The sequence below is a fragment of the Pleuronectes platessa genome, chromosome 3 (genome assembly GCF_947347685.1).
Source record: "Pleuronectes platessa chromosome 3, fPlePla1.1, whole genome shotgun sequence".
NCBI classification, from domain to species: Eukaryota; Metazoa; Chordata; class Actinopteri; order Pleuronectiformes; family Pleuronectidae; genus Pleuronectes; species Pleuronectes platessa.
Genome location: NC_070628.1, coordinates 20,969,136 through 20,988,042, shown reverse-complemented (window position 1 = coordinate 20,988,042; position 18,907 = coordinate 20,969,136). Strand labels below are relative to the sequence as shown.

The following is an 18,907-nucleotide window of genomic DNA, read 5'->3' as shown; positions in this document are numbered from 1 at the left end:
GTTATCTGCTTATTTGAAAATGAATATAAAGTCATTTTGACTCTTTCTTTATAAGCATGGTAAATTGTTTTATATTTGTATGTTGGCATTTGTGTGTTTTTCTTTATTTTGAGTTGGGCCTCATCCTGCTCTCACAGAAGGATCGATTTCAGTTAAAGATTTATTTTTTAAATGTGACAGGCGCAGGAGGTTTCACTGCAGAAAGCTGTTCAGCAAATTAACAGGACAAATCACTGCAGCACCGATGACAACACAAATCACCATATAACATTGACATTCATTATTAATATTATTTTGGTCATTAACCCTTGTGTGATTCTGCCTCTCTGTGCTCGTCACTGTATTCCTGTGTGTGTGTGTGTTTGTTTGTGTGTTGCAGCCTACACTTGTCAGAGAGTATAACCTTTCAACGACCCCTGTTCCCCCTCCTCTCATACCTTTCCCACAGAGCCTCAAAGGGAAAATATTCAATAACTGATGCACTTTCAGTCAGGGCCACCGACCTGCAGACCTGCGTAAAGCTAAACATAGGAAGAAATAGTCAAACAGGAAGTAGAAAGAATTGCTTTTCAAAATAAAGACATGGACTATCGAAAGACAGCGTAGAGATAAGATACAAAATAATATATTTGTTTATTTCCCTCTTTTTAAACAGTTACAAAGTGCTTCACAAAGTAAAAAAAAACTCAAGTGAAAATACATAAAAACAGCAAAAACAAATAAACAGTTATAACAGAATAAATTAAAGAATAAAAACACTAAACGTGTGACAGAAGTTTAAGCATGACTTCAAACTACATTATGAAAAACTAGAATTGCGTAAAACCAGCGATAAATTAGGTACGATAATTGTATGTTTCAAACTTTTTACTGCTGACTCAGCTAATCTCATTGATGAGCAGTCGAGCCTCTGCCTTCAGCTCTGACTTTATTTGACTTGTAACCCAATCTTCTGTTACATTTGCAGAAAAGGATGAAAACCTGACATTGCTGGAGAGAATTTAAAGAGCCCTGAATCAGCCGACTTTGTGTTTGCTCAGTGCTTACGGTCAGGATTAACATATATGATCTATTGTTGTTTTTTTTCATGGTTTTCTATAAACATTTGCTCCAACAATCATGGAAATAATATGAAAAAAATTCGAATGGACTCTCTTATTTAGGGTTTCAGTTGACAACTATACAGCTCAAACATGTTATCAAGCGTTTAAATGTTGTGACATAAATACAGTAAACTCATTTACAAGCACTTTACAGATTCATTTATTACAGCACTTGAAAATTATGACAGATTCTCATTGTGTAGATGGGAACATATCTTCAGTGGTTTTCTATGATTCATTTCCATTTTTCCCATTTGCACCTCTGGGATTTGTTTACATCTAGAATGGTTATGATCGTCCTTGTCTTTGTTGCCGTTTTTGCAGCGATTCTCAATCAGCAGTTGAGCTTACAACCACTGGCAAGACGCATTTCACACACACTGTATTTCTGCAAATGCAGATGCAGAAAATGCAAATGCAGAAATACAGTGGGACCCTTTTATAAAAAAATATTGAAATTCAGGACAATCTATACTAAAAACTACACATACATTCAATACTGTTTTTCATCTCATAGCAAAATGGACTGATCGAGATTAAATTGAGCCTGTTGGAGTTGGTAAGGGGTTGAACTTTGGTTGAAATGACAGGCACTGCTTCAATCCAATCACTGACGAAACCTGAAATTTAGGTTTCGGTTTTGAGCTTTATTTTGAAAGTTTACACAGGAATGGGCGTGTAGAGTCATGAGCTTGACCAGAGTAAGTGGAGCATCGGCAGCAGAGCGCTGAGCTTCTGTCAGTCCGACACCAATAGTCTGCAGCCTTAGAGAGAGAACACAGAAAAGTGATTTATATTATATAATATACAGGGAACAGGAGAAGAAAGAAAAGTTAGCATGGAGTGTAGTCTGAAAAGACAAATTTAAGAAGTCACAAGTTCTTTCTTTCATTCTTTCTTTCTTGCTTTCTCTCTTCTCTCTCTCTCTCTCTCTCTCTCTCTCTCTCTCTCTCTCTCTCTCTCTCTCTCTCTCTCTCTCTTTCTTTCTTTCTCTGTCTTCATCACTGTGGACACGGTGGCGATGTGATGCGCGCCTCTCTCGGGACTGGGCCTGCGGTGGTGATGATGGGTCGGCTGAGGAGATGAGCATCGGGCGGTGTGGGGTACCAGGGGCGTGAGAGGTGGTCTGGACCCTGAGGTAAGAGGTGTGTTTGTCTTCTTCTTGATATTTGCTCTGTTCATCTGTTCTCGGACTCTCGGACTCTTGAGTCATGTTATTCCTGAGGAGTTTCCCTCTGTGTGGTCTATAAACACTTTCATTCTAGGAGAGAGAAACTCGCGTTTCAGGTTTTTAAAGCTTGACGTCAAAAAACATTACAACATTTTGTTTCATCATTCCTGAACATGAACGTGTCCCGCCATTCACAAAACACAGCTGTCACTTTCCAAGCTTTAGCTGTGTGTGAGTGTGTGTGTGTGTGTGTGTATAGCAGACTCGTTTTTGTAGCCTCCTCAGGACCTTTTCCAGTATAAAAACACCTTGTCAGGACCAGCACACCTCATGGGGACAAAGCCTGGTCCTAATGAGTTAATACTAAAATAGTGGTCAGGTTCAGATTAGGGAGGAATTTATCATGGATCAGGTAGGGACAAGGTTTTATGTTTTCAAGATGAATGAACTGGAGAACTGAGTTACGACGGAGACTACGTCTTCTTCGCTCAACTACGAAAGTGCGTCAATCTGCTACAAACTAGAGTCAACAAGTGATGTTATCTGAAGTCATGATTATAAAGTTGTTGCTGATGCAAAATGATGCCACACTAGAGCAAATAATAAATTCAGCTATAAATCCAGCTGTTACACTGTTGGTGAATGAGAGGAAGTAGTCTTGATGACAAGCACACACTCTATCTTTGTTATAAGTTGGATTTTTTTCTGCAAAGTCCTGAAAGAACAAATGCAGGCTCTTTATTGCACTAGTTTGGAATATTTTCTGGCCTCAAATGAAGCGAGCTGTGGGTGTAGTGATATGAAGTGCCACAGATATTGAATAGCGATATGCGACTGCTGAATGATTATTTCCTGCATCATATCACAAAACGCGCCGTTTGTCCTCGGACTGTGAAAATGATATCTTGTTCGCTCATCAAACAGGACCATGTTGCGCTGCTGTCATTTTGCTCTCTGCCAGTGAAGTCTGCAGAGAAAACGTATTATTGTGTAATGCAGCTGCAAACCCTGTGCCTGTAGTCTGCCTTCAGGCGCTGAGACTGCAGCTGTGTTCATTCACAGTGAGTTTGCAGGAGCCTGTAGTGGCCACATGAGACATAAATTACTGTTGTGTCCATATAAGGGATTATATTCGGTAGGATTACAGTGTGCATGTGTTGATCATCTCATAGATAATGACCACGACTGCTAATAAGGGGTTATTAACAAATAATACATAACACACAGGATACCAGTTTGGAACTTGTGTGAGAAGCCACACATCATTGAATGTATTTGGAAAATTGTTACTTGTTCAAACACAATGTGGTCTCCATAAAAGCTTTGAAAATAACAACTCTTAACAAATGTTCAGATATTATGTTAGTTCAGGGGCCAATCAGTTTTCCGTTGGGACCAGTGCCCCCTGGCACCTCCTTGGAATCCGCCCCTGGTCAGATGCAGAAATCTGTTCTCTTCACAAATGTTGACCTGTCGGCAAATTGTCTTCTCCTTCAAAAGTGGATGAGAGGATCTGATGTGACCCAGCTCATCTGCTTTTACAGTCGTGTCTCAGGTCACAAAAATGTTTGCTTGAATTCAATTTCTGAAAACCATTTCTCTGTTTCTCTCCTCCGTGTCCTTTTGCCCCCTCTGCATTTTCTTTCCCTCTCTAAGAAGTAATATCCTAAGTTGTCCCGCCCGAGACGTCAGACCACTCTTTTTGTAATGGTATGATTGCTGAGATTTGATTTTCCTGCTCTTGCTGTTCCGGCCTCACATATAGGAAACATTTACAAATGGACATATATTGATTCACAACATGAAATCAGACAAAGTAAGCTAATGTCTTTTTTCCATTAACTTCTTCCTCATGACACGATCGCTGTTGTCAAAAGGTTTTTTTCTTTCTAATCAATACACAGGCAAAGACGGAGGGTTGTCTCATTCAGCAGGATGCAGGTAGCCTGTCAGAGCCATTGTGGGAAGTGACGCATTCCCCCATGACTTGGGTTCCATTATAGTATTGGAATCTTTTGTACTTCTGGAAGATTCTTCCTGCTCAGATGGAATCAGATACATCATTGGGCTGGGGTATTAACGTGAGGCGGAACATTATTCACATTGGAGCAGATCTACACTCAAATTCATAGCTACCTACGTGCTAATGCTGGAGCATAATATCCTGCTCTGTCCCGTCTCTATGTTAACATGAAGAGTTGAGTAACACAGTCACTTGTCAGGATTTGCTGCTTTTCAATTAATCAGTGTCAAAGCATGAAAACTGTTGAGAGAAGCAGCTGTTCTTCTGTGTGTGCCTAGTCGTGAGAGTGTGTCGGCATCAGCGGTGACGCTCGGAGGATTTGATGCTTGGCGATGTACCGTGTGTGTGTGTGTTGCACTGATTGCACGTATTGCTAGAGGGAGTGTAAGAGATGCTTGAATTTCAGTGAGCGTCTCGACTACAAATTACATCAACATAGATCTCGGAGCCCATCGTCTGTCGGCTCACACAGAATTAGCCTCTTGGGGAAACAGACAATAATTTGGGTCTTTTGGTGTCGACAGTGGAAATCAGGGCCATGACTCTGTCGCTCGTTCCCCATCACAGTCCGACGAGTTCACAGAGTTTCTCTAATTATCTAATTAACTCGTTGCATTCCATTGTGGGACTGTCAGCGGCAAAGCATTCAAACTCTGGACACTTCTTTTATTAATTAGGATTTTTTTAAGTGAACACACAGCAGACACATTGACACAGCTAGAATCTTGTACTTAATTAAATAATGTATTTCACATATGACGTTATAGGGGAATACTTATGGGAAAAGCCATTGTGTTGTGGTTAGAAATTGAATGTAAAAGTTTGTTTGCTTACACAAAAACACCACTGGGTCCATGTAACATTTAAATGCCCTCTTGTGGAATATGCTTACATCAGCAGATGGTGGGAGGCGAACCTGCAACCTTGCTCTGTCCTAGCAACACGATTCTGATAAGACTTTCTAGTAATATTCAGATTGGCTGCTGGAGTACTGACCACAGACAGTCGAGTTTATTACGAGCACGGAGCATCATTTAGTCCCACGGATGAGGAGACAACGCTTTAACTAATGAATGCATTAACTCCAGTGTCAGCCAGGAAATTGTTGATAACAAAGATGTTGTTGTCGTTGAACTGGAAAGTTCAATTAAAACTTAAATTGCTTTCCCTCGAATCACAACATTTTGTTTAAATGAATCAATAAATAATTGACATATAACGCAGCGCCATCAGAAGCAGGGAGTTGTTTTCTGCCCTTTGTGTCCTGCTCCTTAAAGCCTGGATGAACTCCAGTCGCTAAACTATACACTCCAGAGATTGTATACACATACGCAAACAGACACACACACACACACACACACACACACATATATACACACACACACACACACACACACACACACACACACACACACACACACACACACACACACACACACACACACACACACACAAAGACGCACACCTAATTCAGGACAGTCATTGGCAAAATGTATTTCCTCTTCCCAGATGATAGACACTCACAACCGCTTGCTGATTGGATCTTGTAAGGCTCCAATCACATGACCCCCTTGCAGAAGAAAATGTATTACAAGCTTCGCTGCCCCTGTTTTCTTTGCTAACAGCTGTTGTGTGGTCAAAATCTACATTTTTCAATGATGCAACTGCTTACATGTGAAGGAGACGAGCTATTATTTCAGCAATATGTGACCATAAGTGGTCACGTGATACCAGAGGTGTAAAGTAACGAATTACATTTACTCACGTTACTGTAATTGAGTAGTTTTTCTGTGTACTTTGTCATTTTTTGAGTAGCTTTTGAAATGGGTAATTTTACTTTTACTTAAGTATATTTTGACTGAAGTATTGTACTTCGCTACATTGGAAATTACATCCGTTACTGAGTAAAAAAAAAAAACAGTTCAAGGCGCAAGGCAATTCTCACTGCAGTGGTAGATGCTGCATAGAGTGGATGAGGTTCCCTCACGTGCACGTTCGACATATGAAAACTGATTGTAAAGTTCACTGTTCCTGAAAAATATGCGCGACATGCAGAACACTGCACAGGGAGCCACTGCAGAGCGGCTGCAGTGCCGCGGGTTCCGACCCCTGGCTCCGGAGAAAGAGCGATTTGTTTACTGCTCCGCCGTTAAAGAGATGCGGACGTCAAAGCATTAGTTCAGCTAGAATATTAGTTCCGCCCCGCATTTTCCCCTCCGGGCGCGCGCGCACATGTTATGCCTCCGCGCAGTTTGAGAATCACTGCATTACACAGGGCCGGCGCTAGAACATTTGGCGCCCCCCCCAAGACTGCATTTCTTTTCAAATAAACACAACAACGATCGCAACGACATGGTGCAAGCATTCGATTTAGACAGCGTCTCTCAGGAGAAGGAAAACATTCCGTAACGTTTTTGCTAGACCTCAGATAATATGAACGTGTTCTCCGTTCAAATTCAATACTTGTCATTAAGTTTTGTTCAGTTCAACGTTCTCATAAAAATGAACGTGTTCAATGAACGTGTTCTTTTGAACTCGTTCATGCACAACACTGCCTGAAACTCAATACTGGCCTACCTGCCTCTGCCGCCTGTGCTGGATGCTGCTCACTGCAAAGCCCGGATGAGCTCTACTCACCTTGAAAATCAGCTGCTGCTCAAACTCAACAAGAAGTGTGTAGACTAGTGCTCTAAAGGTGGACCGAAGTTTAACCAAAAGTTTAAATATACAGTGGGACCGCGGCATTTTAACTTTTTATTTCAGCTGTCATGTGGTTCATGTCTTGACATGTCCTCCCAAAAGTTATTAAATGTTGTGTTGACATGTTGAATGTTTGACATGTTTAATGTCATTGCACTTATATTTGTAAAGATTCTCCTTTAATTAAAAATAAGTGTTTTTGGATTGGATTTATGACCCCTTGACCTTTTTTGCACTGTATAGGAGCGGCCCCCATCAATTGTTGGAAGTAACTAAGTAACTTTTACTTAAAGTACATTTTAAATGAACTACTTTTTACTTTTACTTGAGTAGATTTTTATATGGGTACTTTTACTTGTACTTGAGTACAAAATTTCAGTACTTTTTACACCTCTGCGTGATACATGTTTTGTGATGTGTTAGTATTGGCAGGGATTAGAGTTAATATGGAGCCAAAAGCTTGTGTGAACAGAGATCGTTTTCATTTTAAAATAAAATGTTTTAAGGATTTAGCCTAAATGCCAAGACGTAACCCTAACCTAAACCTAATTTTAACCCTTAAAGCAAGTCTTAACTTTCGCACTAAGTAGGGTCTATGCTCAAAACGGTCCTCACAAAGTTATTAACAGACACACACACACACACAAACAAGACAGAAGAAGTCTCAGTGTGTGATTTAACTACTACTGGTTCTATAATTAGAACTATAATACACCCAGTCCAGCCTATGATACCGGAGCAAGCTCACACTCCTCTCACAACAGCCCCAGAAAACACAAAAAGCCCAAAACTTAATTAATTCAGATTAGTGGATTAAAGGTGTAACACAGGCATTTAGTCAGAGGGAAACGTCCGGACAATGTGTTGCACTTTCTAGTCAAACCTCTGTGCACTTCATCTGTTCCTGTGTGGAACCACTCACAGGTCCAGTAAGCCAGAGTGAATGACATTACATGGACAAATAAAGGTCACATATAATGCTGACAGGACGCTTTGTTTCTCTTTCGATGGGGACTTCAAAGTTTCAGACCCTTGTACATGCGGGTACCCAGGGAGCGAGGAGGTTTATGTAAAACCTGTCTTGCATATTATATTTTCTTTTGTAGACCCCTCTATTTAATCTTTGTGTTATTTATTCATCAGGGGGAGTCGAGGGGGATTCATTACACAAGGAGCCTCTCATCAGTCCCTCTGTCCTGCAGAGGCCGTCACACATCGCACACAACCTCATTCATACTGTATTGAAAGTTATTCTCCCTGATTTTGTATTTGCATGAAACGTGCTGCTCCATGTCAGGTACAAATCTTTACATTTTCCACCTGTTCTCTGTTTGAGGCTGTAAAACTCAACATAAACACTAACTATGTTCAGACTCAGATATTTAGACCTTATTTGGCCTATGGAACATGACTTGCTATAAGAATGTTCCATATTCTCTTGACATGTTACAGAGCATAGTCTGATTATAAATACCATCATTACATCCACTACACCATTGGGTCCCATGTTGTTCAGCCAGTTTTAAAACCCCAACCTGAAATAGTATGCTGCAGTGTACCATTTTTTTTTTTTCTCCTCTTATATTTTCCGTCTTGTTTACGACCAGGAAATGTGACGTCAAGCAGCTGGTACCTACCGTATGTCGATTAAGATTTTCGAATGAGAATTTCTACACAATGCGACTAAGGTCAGAATATTTAACATGTCTTGATTTGATTATTGTTTGATCTTATTCAGGTTGAGGTCCTCAGAATATGCTGTTTACATGTCAGTGTCACAGTCAGAATCTGGCCTTCATCGGCTTAATATTAGTATATTGTCCATGTTAACTTAGTGAATGTAAACTTCATCAGTGACCTGGGTAAGAATATGTTGATTTTTCTGATGTCGCTTTACACGACAAATGCATCCTCACGTATATTGTGTTGTATTCTGTCTTGAGCTCTTGTACTTGTTTAAATTGACTTTATTTAAAATCTATTCTCTTACTTCGTATACGTATACTGCTCTGACTGCATTACCGAGCAGACCGGTCCTTCTCGTCCGACACTTTCCATTTTGATCCTGTGTTAACCTATATTGGTTCAATCAAACTTCAAACTTCAAACTTAAAAATATTTTCTCCCCTTTCTTTAAAACAGTATCGTCTTTTGTGAAACTCAAACGAGCCGCAGTAACTGCTCCATTAACGTCAACAACAAGCCACGCAGTTCAGTTGTCTGTCAGGAGCGCCAAGAACAACATGGCGTGTCAGTGTAACATGCTGAAGGTTGCATCACGTCTGCATGCGGGTGTGTGTGTGTGGTCTTTATGCATGTGTGTTAAGAGAGGATCTGCTTTATAAACATAACTGTTTATTTAATCAACATTGGGCCAGACTGGTTTCTGACGTAAGTTGACGTTCACACACACTCTCAAACATACATGGTCACACACGTACACACACACACACACACACACACACACATGTTTCGAGCACATTAAGAGCAAAATGGCGCAGGATGATTAAATGCAGACATTTGATCCTTCAGCGATAAATAAATCACATTAATTATTCTCCCCATCTCTGATGCTGATGTCATGAACGTAAGACCCCCCTGTGGCTAATTAAAGCAGTAACTGAACACAGGGCTGCAGGACGTGACGCTGTGTGCTGTACTATACATGCTTGAAATTCAATTTAAGACAATTGTTATTTAAATTGGTTACATTGCTTTCGCTATGGAAACACTGGTTACAGGTTAGATGAGCGCTGGAAGCAATAACCAACACAAGTCTAACCTGATGCTAAACAACCACAGAAACAAAATAAACCTGCAGCATAACCTTCTGCTATATTCAAATATAATACATTGGATAAGATGACAGTATTTTTCCTAAGATTCAGTATACTTAAAGTCTTATTTAATGAAATCTCGCGAAAAGCACTTTGTTGTTTTCCATTTTCACACTGCACAATGAGAAACTAGCATTCAGACACACCACATTCAAAACATCTAGGGAATTGAAAAGGTAAATGAACTGGAATCATATGGTGCTTTTCTAATCCTCACGGCCACTCAAGGCGTTTGACGCTATGAGTCACATTCACCCATTTGCTCACACTTTCATACAATGCTTCTATGTACATCTATATACAGCGCTTCTCTATCACTCATGCCCTCTTTTAATGATAGTATATTTACTTGCCGCGGCACAGGATGATTGCACAAGAATGTATACTGCATTTGTGCATTATATAAGGAGTTACTGAAATTGACGTGTATATGCATATATAGACTGTTATAAGTACATGGACAGGCATGGGATACAAAAATGGTACTTTGTCTATCTACTATATCTTGCCAGCTACATATGTAAAGTGTATGGTTATGGGGGCGCCCTTAGCTCAGTTGGTAGGGCGTCCCCCCCATGGGCCTCGGCCAGCAGCGGACCCGGGTTCGATTCCAGCCCGCGGTCGTTCTCTGCATGTCACTCCCCTCTCTGCCCCATTTCAACTCTGTCTCTACACTATCAATAAAGCATAAAAATGCCAAAAAAAATCTTTAAAAAAAAAAAAAAAAAAAAAAGTATGGTTATGGAAAATAAACTATTGTTATAGTAGGGTTAGCGCTAGGTGTTGTAACACGCTACTCGTGTTCGAGAAATGAATTGTTCAGGGAATCAATGACCATGTAGCCTCATGGCAGCATTAGCTGCTAATGGGTCGGTGAAGAAGGAAGGATGTAGCATGACATGGATTTATGGGGCCAATACCAGTATAAGGGAGTAAAAATGACCTCCCCCAAGTAGGTTGTGTTTTTTAGCAGTGTAACTGTATTTGTTCGTAGCATTTAACAAAAACTACTTGGGGGATTATGATGAAACTTGGTGGACGGATGCAGTATCATTTAGGGAAGAATTTTCTTTAACGTTGTGAAAAAGGGAAATTTTCAACAATTTTATCATATTCTGAAAGATTTTGTGTGAATCTTGATGAATTTTTTATAATTTTCTTGGTATCGATGAATGTGTGTTATTTTGTGCAGATCCAAATCAAAGTCTGACTTTGAATGTGGATTTAAATGTGGTTTCATAAGGTTGTTGGCGTATTTCAACTGCTGTATGTTAACAAACAGGGCTAGAAACTCTGATGTGTAGCTGAGAAACATAATGTGGCGTTAACTAGAGGGCTTGTTTTAATTTAAACGGACAGTTGAGCCTAACAGGCGACACCTGAGTCTCAGGAGAGTCACCTGACCTTCCCCTTTGACTTCGCATGTCGGTCAATCCTGTCCAGCACTTTAAGCGTGTTACCTGCCATTCACTGACCTCCTGTCCCGTCTGTAATGAGACAAGACGACTAGCAGCAAATCCATAAAGTAACGACAACCTGTGACATTGGCATCTATAACAGTGGGAAAGATCTCGGTTAGGCTTATTAAGTAGGACTGCAGTAAGTGGAGGTCTGCCCTACACTATCTCCACTGCCCCTGTCTGTTTCACCACATAGATGGCACATCGCTTCACACTAGCCCAACCAGCTGCCTATGTTGATGGTCGGATGTGGTATTACTGTGTGTGTTGTCACATTGTCTGACGCCTGGGCTGTTAAAATTAGCATTGAGTTAAGGGAGTTTGCACACTTGAACACTAACGGACTTGCAATTTCGGAACTGAAAGATCTAAATGTCTGATCCAAAGAAAGTGGGTATGAAAGCTCCCTGTTTCCTGCCTGTTACCTGAACTCAGGAGCTCAAACAGTTTACTAACTCAAAGCCGTTCACATCTTTTAAACAGACAGCGATTTGAAATGCGATCTAAGCTATTAGCTCAACACATCCATACTGTCCTGCTTACATAGTGTTTGCCTGCAGTGCCCGTGTGGCTGAGTTCACTATAATCTCCATGCTGCTCTGCGACGCTTACTGTATGACAGGGAAATTGAAAACCATGAATTGGTCCATCACATTTAATTGTGTCCCTGCGTCATCCCTCACTCCAGCGCTCCCTCCTTTCGCCACTCTGATTTTTAGTGTCCCATGGCCTGCATTTGAATCCCTTATCTCACCCTCCTCACCCATCACCGGCAATAGCATAACCCATTGTTTTTTACACCTCGTCTGATAAGAGAGTAATTTAAAGACACTCTTTATTGTCCCGCTCTTTCTGCCTCCCCTTCTCTTTATTTCAGTATCTCTTCATACTCTCGATTAACCATCTCTATATCCTCCGCTACATCTCTTTCCCCGTACACTCACCCATTCCTCCTGCAGTGCTCGCTCTCAAATTACCATGGTCCTAATCTCCCTGCATATTCTCACTCTCTACCTTCAAGCATAAAATTGAACCTCTCATGCCTCTGCCCATCCCACTCACCACATTGAGTGTGTGTGTGTGTGTGTGTGTGTGTGTGTGTGTGTGTGTGTGTGTGTGTGCGTGTGTGTGTGTGTGTAGGATCTGCTCATCCATTCTTCCTAAATTCCCATCCATATACCTTTTACTTTCATTTTTTACTTGGGAGTGTCACAGTGGCAGAATGTACCACTCATACATGTTTTGGTAAAATTGTTGTGCAAACGATGTCTGGTGAGCTTATGGAGAGAGAGAGCAGAATGATAAAACTGAAGAGGAGAAGAGATGGATGGAGAGTGCTGGAAAGATGGAAATCTAGCCATCATAAAGAAAGTAGATTAAAACATCAACAAAGATCTTCAATTAACCGGGTAACATCCTGTCAATGTGCTGTGAACCTAAACATGTGATCTACACGGCATTATTCATGTCCTGCTCCTGCTCCTGCTCCTGCTCCTGCTCCTGCTCCTGCTCCTGCTCCTGCTCCTGCTCCTGCTCCTGCTCCTGCTCCAGCTCCTGCTCCTGCACACTGCACCAGAACGCTCCGGAGATTACTCTGTTGTTGTAAACACGTCTAACCAGAGACTGTCCTGCTGCGTGAAAGACAAACTGTGAATACATTTAGGTGAAATGGGAATGTTATCATTCTGTTGTTAGTTTTTATTTCAGCACAGCCCCACAGAGCTCTAGCTGTGGCTGGAGACAAAGCTGTAAAGTTCGTATCTTTTTAAAATGGCTGAAAAAAAATGTGGATTTAACAAAGTTTCCTGTACCGAATATGTGAACAAGGGAAAATATCACCATGTAGGTTTTTACTAAGTGCAGCAAATGGGCCTTAAACATGCTGTTAGCAGAGCTGTGCTGATGCATTATACATGAAGTGCTAATATATATTGCACCGTACTCAGTAGAATCAACTGAGAAAGAGGATGAGGGAGGAGAGAAAAGGCCGAGAGAGATAGATTCCGATGAGTCAAACAAGACATTTTGACACCATCCCCACAGATCAGCTGTGCCTGCTGTCTCCAGATAACTGACAGACTCACTTCATTTGTACATCAGTGGACAGAAAACACAGTTTGGTCAGTGACCACACCTCGGGATGCTTCCTCAGACCCATGTGGGCATATTGCTGATCTCTGAGATACAAAGAAATGTCAGAAATTTGAGGAGTGAACCAGATCACTGAGGATATGTGCAGGCCTGACAGCGCTGAGATCATAGTACCGGACAGGTGATGTCCCCCGGAGCTTTGTGAAATGACGCTTGGACGTCTGGCTGTGGACACACTGCATTCTTGCCACTGCGCACGTGTTTGCGTGCGTTGCGATGTAAAAGACAGTACTCTTCGTGGACACAGTGTTTATAAATAGACAGGTGAACATTTACCCTCTGGGATATCACTTACCCCTCCACTTCTTTCACCCGCGTCCAACTAATGATTTAGTCATGCCGCTCGTCTGTCGTCATGACGCCTGTTGTTGGGGCAACCAATATCCCAGCTCTCTGGGTCCACACACTTCCCATCCATCTTGTTTGCATAGAACCGAAACAGCGACAGTGACAAATGAATACTGAGGTAATTACACATTTAAAAAGTTCTGAAGTTTTGAATTAGCAGCTTTCATCACATCAGCTCTTTTAAGAACATTAATGAGGAATTCAGAAGAACAAACTAAGTTGTCAGATTCTGCTGAGGAGCCGACGGTGACCGGACTGGAAAACTTTCTTTATTGTAATAAATCAAACTTGCGACACCACTAAACATCACACAATCTACAACAATTAGTGCAGCAGTAACACACTGTGTAGTGCAAACAGCACAACGCTAGTGGTGATAGTGTCGGTGTGTCGGTTCATCACTTTAGTTGAGACTGAAATGTTTCTGGATTGTGATGCAATTGGTCTCCACAGGATGATCCCCTGGCTCTTCCTCACCATGAGGTTTTCATCTGAAGGGAACTATACCAAGGAGATTACATGTTCCTCTGTGTTTGTTCGTCTGTATTTTACAATAACTCCCAGACAGATTACTAGGAACTTGGTGGAAGGATGTGGTTGATTCAGTGGATTTATTTGTGAATAATTCACGGGACTTGATGAAAAAAGACATTTAAGGAACTGATATTTATAAGTGTGTGCAATTTGGTGCAGATCACAATAAAAGTCTGGTCTTTAAATGTGGTTTCATAAGGGGCCTGTTGTGCCTTGGTGGAGGTATGTGTTCCACTGAATGCCCTTCTAGTATTTACATTCGTGTTCATCTGTTAGTTAGTTGGTTTATGGAATAACTGCTGGACGGATTTTCACAAAGTTTGGAAAGCGGAAGGATGTGGATGTTCTTTATGTTTTTTAGGAATTTCTGTGAATCTCTAAAGTAATAACACAGAGATCTTGATGGAGTAAAAAATACATATTTAAATGTGTCATTTGGTGTGTCTGGATTGAATTTAAGTGGACTCTGGGACGTTGGTTTAGTTAGGTGTTTGTGGCCATCCTTGTTTCTATGGAAATATTGGCTGGATTATTATTAGATTTTGTCTTGACTTTCTTGTCCTGCTGCTCAGAAAATACAGATCACAAGCAAACAGCACAAGGGCCAGGTTTACTGGACCTCCAAATGAAACAACAAAACATGTGATGTGTATCTGTCCTCCAGAATGAAACTCTAGTCGTTTCTGATCTGACGATTACATCAGCAGGATGATGTAAGTATTCTGTGTCTCCCGAAGTGTTTACAATTCACAAACACAGAGACTTTGTCTCCCCGGACACAATGACGGAATTTCCAGGTTATGTTTCCTAATCATCATATTCATGGTTATGCTACAATATACCATCTGTGGGACAGACACGGGTAGTCACACGCAGAGATGTCACTTTTTCCTCAAACTAAAGGACATTTTAATAAAAACACATTTTTGGAATCCTTCTCTGATATTACATTAAAAAAAGAAGAAATCTGTTAATGAGATAATTGGTGTGAGAGGCGACAGGATGTGAGCATCACATGAACCTGATCAGGCACAATCACACTGACACAGGCCCAAAACAGTTTCAGCACACTTCTGTGGTTATACTGTGATTGAAGAGCGGCGGGGGTTATTTCACACATCCTGTCGTCAGAGTGGAGACACTGTGATTGAGTGCGACAGAGAGAGAGAGAGAGAGGACGGTCAGCACAGTCAGGTCGGTGGCGCTGCAGAGAAATTTATGAATGATTCCTCAGTAACGGACTGACTGAACATGAACAGCCCTGCAGGACTCATCCAGAAATATCTCATCCACTTGTGTTCCAGCTTGAACTCCAGCTGTATTTAGACTTTTGTCCCCATCTTTCACTTTGAAGAGTAAACAAATCTCAAATCAGCTGAAGATCTTCTGGTACTGTGAGACACGTTTTGTTTTACATTGAGAACAAGTGAGCAGGAGGAGAAGTTTGTGGTGCACAGCGTTTACAGAATGGCTTGAAAAGATTTGTATATGCCAGGTTCGGCTGTATATATCAGCTAGGCCTGGGCAATAAAACAATACCATTAATTATCGTCGTATAATTTTCATCAATAGCCATATATCACAAAATGTCAATGTATATCTGTGTGTTTTTGTTGCACTGTGTAGGCACAGTGAGGAGGTTTAAAACATAATTGATCTTTGTCAGATGTGTAGAATGTTTTGTCATTCTCTGCTCATAGAGAAGAGTTTAAAACCACAACCTTTACTCAGGAGCAAAATATGTCTTTTAACTTAAATTAAATATTAACGTGATAACTAAAATGATAATAATCGATATTGTGTGATAAGAAAATTGTTATCATGGTATCATTTGGGACATGGTCAAGCCCTATGTGCAGGAGTGCAATGCTAAATTGATAGAGAACTTATTCTACAACTAGAAAAACCCTAACCCTGGCACTCAGCAGATTGCATACCTTTTCCAAAGCCCAAAGACAAATTACACACAATCATAGATATCAGTCCTCTGAGTATGCCGGATTTTTTTTTTTCAATCAAGATCTTTTCATTATTTCTTGAGAAATTCACAAAAAAGTCAAATGAACTTGAAAGAAAGTGAAAAGTATGTCCTTCTGCCTCTGCTCCAAAATGGATTCTTCCTTGGCTCACACACAACTCTTTCACGCAGTGCCCTACAAATCAGTTTAGTAATTTTCACATAATCCTTCTAATAAACAGCAAAGAAAACATAACTTGCGGAGGTAAAATGGCCCAAAAACATGCCCCACTGAACTAGAGGAAAATTGTATTTTGCAAGATCATTGTTGTCTATTTGTTATGTATGTATTTGTAAAATAGATTTGTGTAACAGTCCTAACAATTAGCCAATTATCAATTGTAACTTAAGTTATTTGAACATGATCTGAGCTCTTTTATGAATCCTGATAGTTTCCAACTGTAGCCAAACTACAACAGGGAAGTGGAAAAAGGAAGAGGAAGTTGATTATATCTGACATCTAGTGTATTTAAGGATCAGGCCGGAGAGAATTGGGGCATGACTGATACCATGTGATATGAGTTGAAAACTTGAATATTTCGGTGTTAAGCGATCCAGAGGCTCTCACATATTTAATGAACCACTACAGGCGTCTGGTGAAAACCTTAACTGCAATTATTTATGTCCTTGCTGCCTAAGGGGCGACAGAAGGGAGCAGATTAAACTCGTATCTCCCCTCGAGCTGCTCCTCTGCTCTCAGGTGTAGTTTCAGTAAACCTGAGAGCAGCTCAATGGAAGCTACACGCAGAGCAGTGAGGATATTGATTTTTGACTAATAACACTTGAGGTCAGTCGTGAATTGCTTTTGTTGGTTTTAGCCTCTTGATCACGTCCTAATAAAAAAAACAATCAGCCTCCGCAGCACAGGCGACCATCGTCATGATCATCAGTGTGTGGAGCAACTGCTCAGCCCGGATCAAGATGCTTTGGATGGTAAGCAGCGCAGATCGAGAGGCTGATTAAAATGTCCAAGGTCCTCCTGCAGGTTCCCTCCCTCCTCTACGCTCCCTACAACTCAAACAACGCAAACATGCAGACACAGAGTTTAACATCAGACTTAAAATCACCTCATTGAAACCGATATCGACAACATTAGACAGGGTTAAAAGACTTAAGAATGTTTAAATCTGAATTGTAGGCCTAAAAAACAGTACAACATTAAAATGCTACACACTGCGTCTTAAATATATTTAGGTCTTAATAATGGTAATGTTGATTTAACGATCCTGTCGCACAGTTTAAAATAAATTTCATTTTTTTAAGAGATATGTTTTTGAGGCATGGATAGTTTGTAATGTTTCCCTGTGTTGTAGTTCTCTCTCAGAAATACAGATATCAGCACGTTGTAATAAAACTGCGAACAAGACCAAGGTGGAGCTGTCAGATCCGGTCTGTTTTGGCCATGGGGAGACTGTTGTCTACCATGGTTATTCTCTATAAGACATATCTCCAATTACAGAATCAGAATCAGAATCAGAAAGTATTTATTGCCAAGTAGGTTTACACCTACAAGGAATTTGCTCTGGTTATTGGTGCAAACAATGAACATAGAAACATAAAAACATAAAAACACAATAACTACAACACACATAAGAAAAGCAATAAAAAGAAACAATATATATTTACTCACTATTTACTTCTTATTTACTCCCTTTTTCTAATATTTATATAACTAACATTTATTTAGACATAAACATAGCTAAATAAAATATATATAATAGTAAAGATAAAAAAAGTTAAGTAAAAAGTGAAATGCAAGATGCAAGACAGTGAACAGTGTCAGATTGCAATATGCAATGTAATGCAGTATTTAGAGGAAAGAATAAAGTAATTTTGGGACTCTGATATTCCTGCATAGTTCTAGTACTTGAGTTAGGTCTTAAATTGCATTCATTATGGTTGCGGCTCAGGTGGAAGAGGAGATCGTCTAAAATTCAGAGGGGCAGTGGTTCAAGCCCTATTGCTGAAATGTCCTTGGGCAAGACACTCAAGTTTCCCCTGACGGCTAGAAAATAGAAAATAGATGGATGGATAGAGAAAAGTGCTGAGTATGAAAGAGCTGTGCGAATGTGTGTGTGAGTGGGTCCATGAGTCTAAATAGCTTTGAGTGGTCATACGACAAGAAACGCGCTTTATAATTACAGTCTATTTACCATTTACACACACGCATAAGTCAGAACAGCGGCTGGTGTCATGGGTGAAAAAGATTTGAAAGGTTACTGAGATTATGTTTGTTGTGACTTGTCAAATACCCTGTGTTCAGGTGGGGGGGGGGGGGGGGGTGCTTCAGGCGAGACCAGTTTGACTACATCCATGACTTCACAGCTTTATCAGATGCAAAAACACTGCACTGTGTCTTATGTTGCTATGAAGAGAATATTCAATGTTATCAATATCCCTGATTATTAATAAACACACAATTGATCAATATCTCATAGTCCTATTCCCTACTACATCATTAACCATTAACTATGCCTATTGTTGATATCACTATATTTACATTCTATATTTAGCTTAATACAAGAATAACAGACCCAGTCATATTAAAGAACTTACACTTACC

The 18,907-nt window shown here is 40.5% G+C and overlaps 1 protein-coding gene across 2 annotated transcripts in view; it reads left to right on the top strand.

The window, feature by feature from the left end:
* The first annotated feature begins 1,809 nt into the window (after nucleotides 1-1,809).
* Nucleotides 1,810-18,907, top strand: part of gcgrb (glucagon receptor b) — a 50,745-nt gene continuing 33,647 nt past the window's right edge. The window contains exon 1 of one of the 2 annotated variants that reach the window (XM_053419272.1): nucleotides 1,810-2,241. The gene's annotated coding sequence lies outside the window, so the exon portion shown is untranslated. Of the gene's footprint in view, nucleotides 2,249-18,907 lie in introns of both variants that reach the window. The other variant, XM_053419271.1, reaches the window with a different exon arrangement.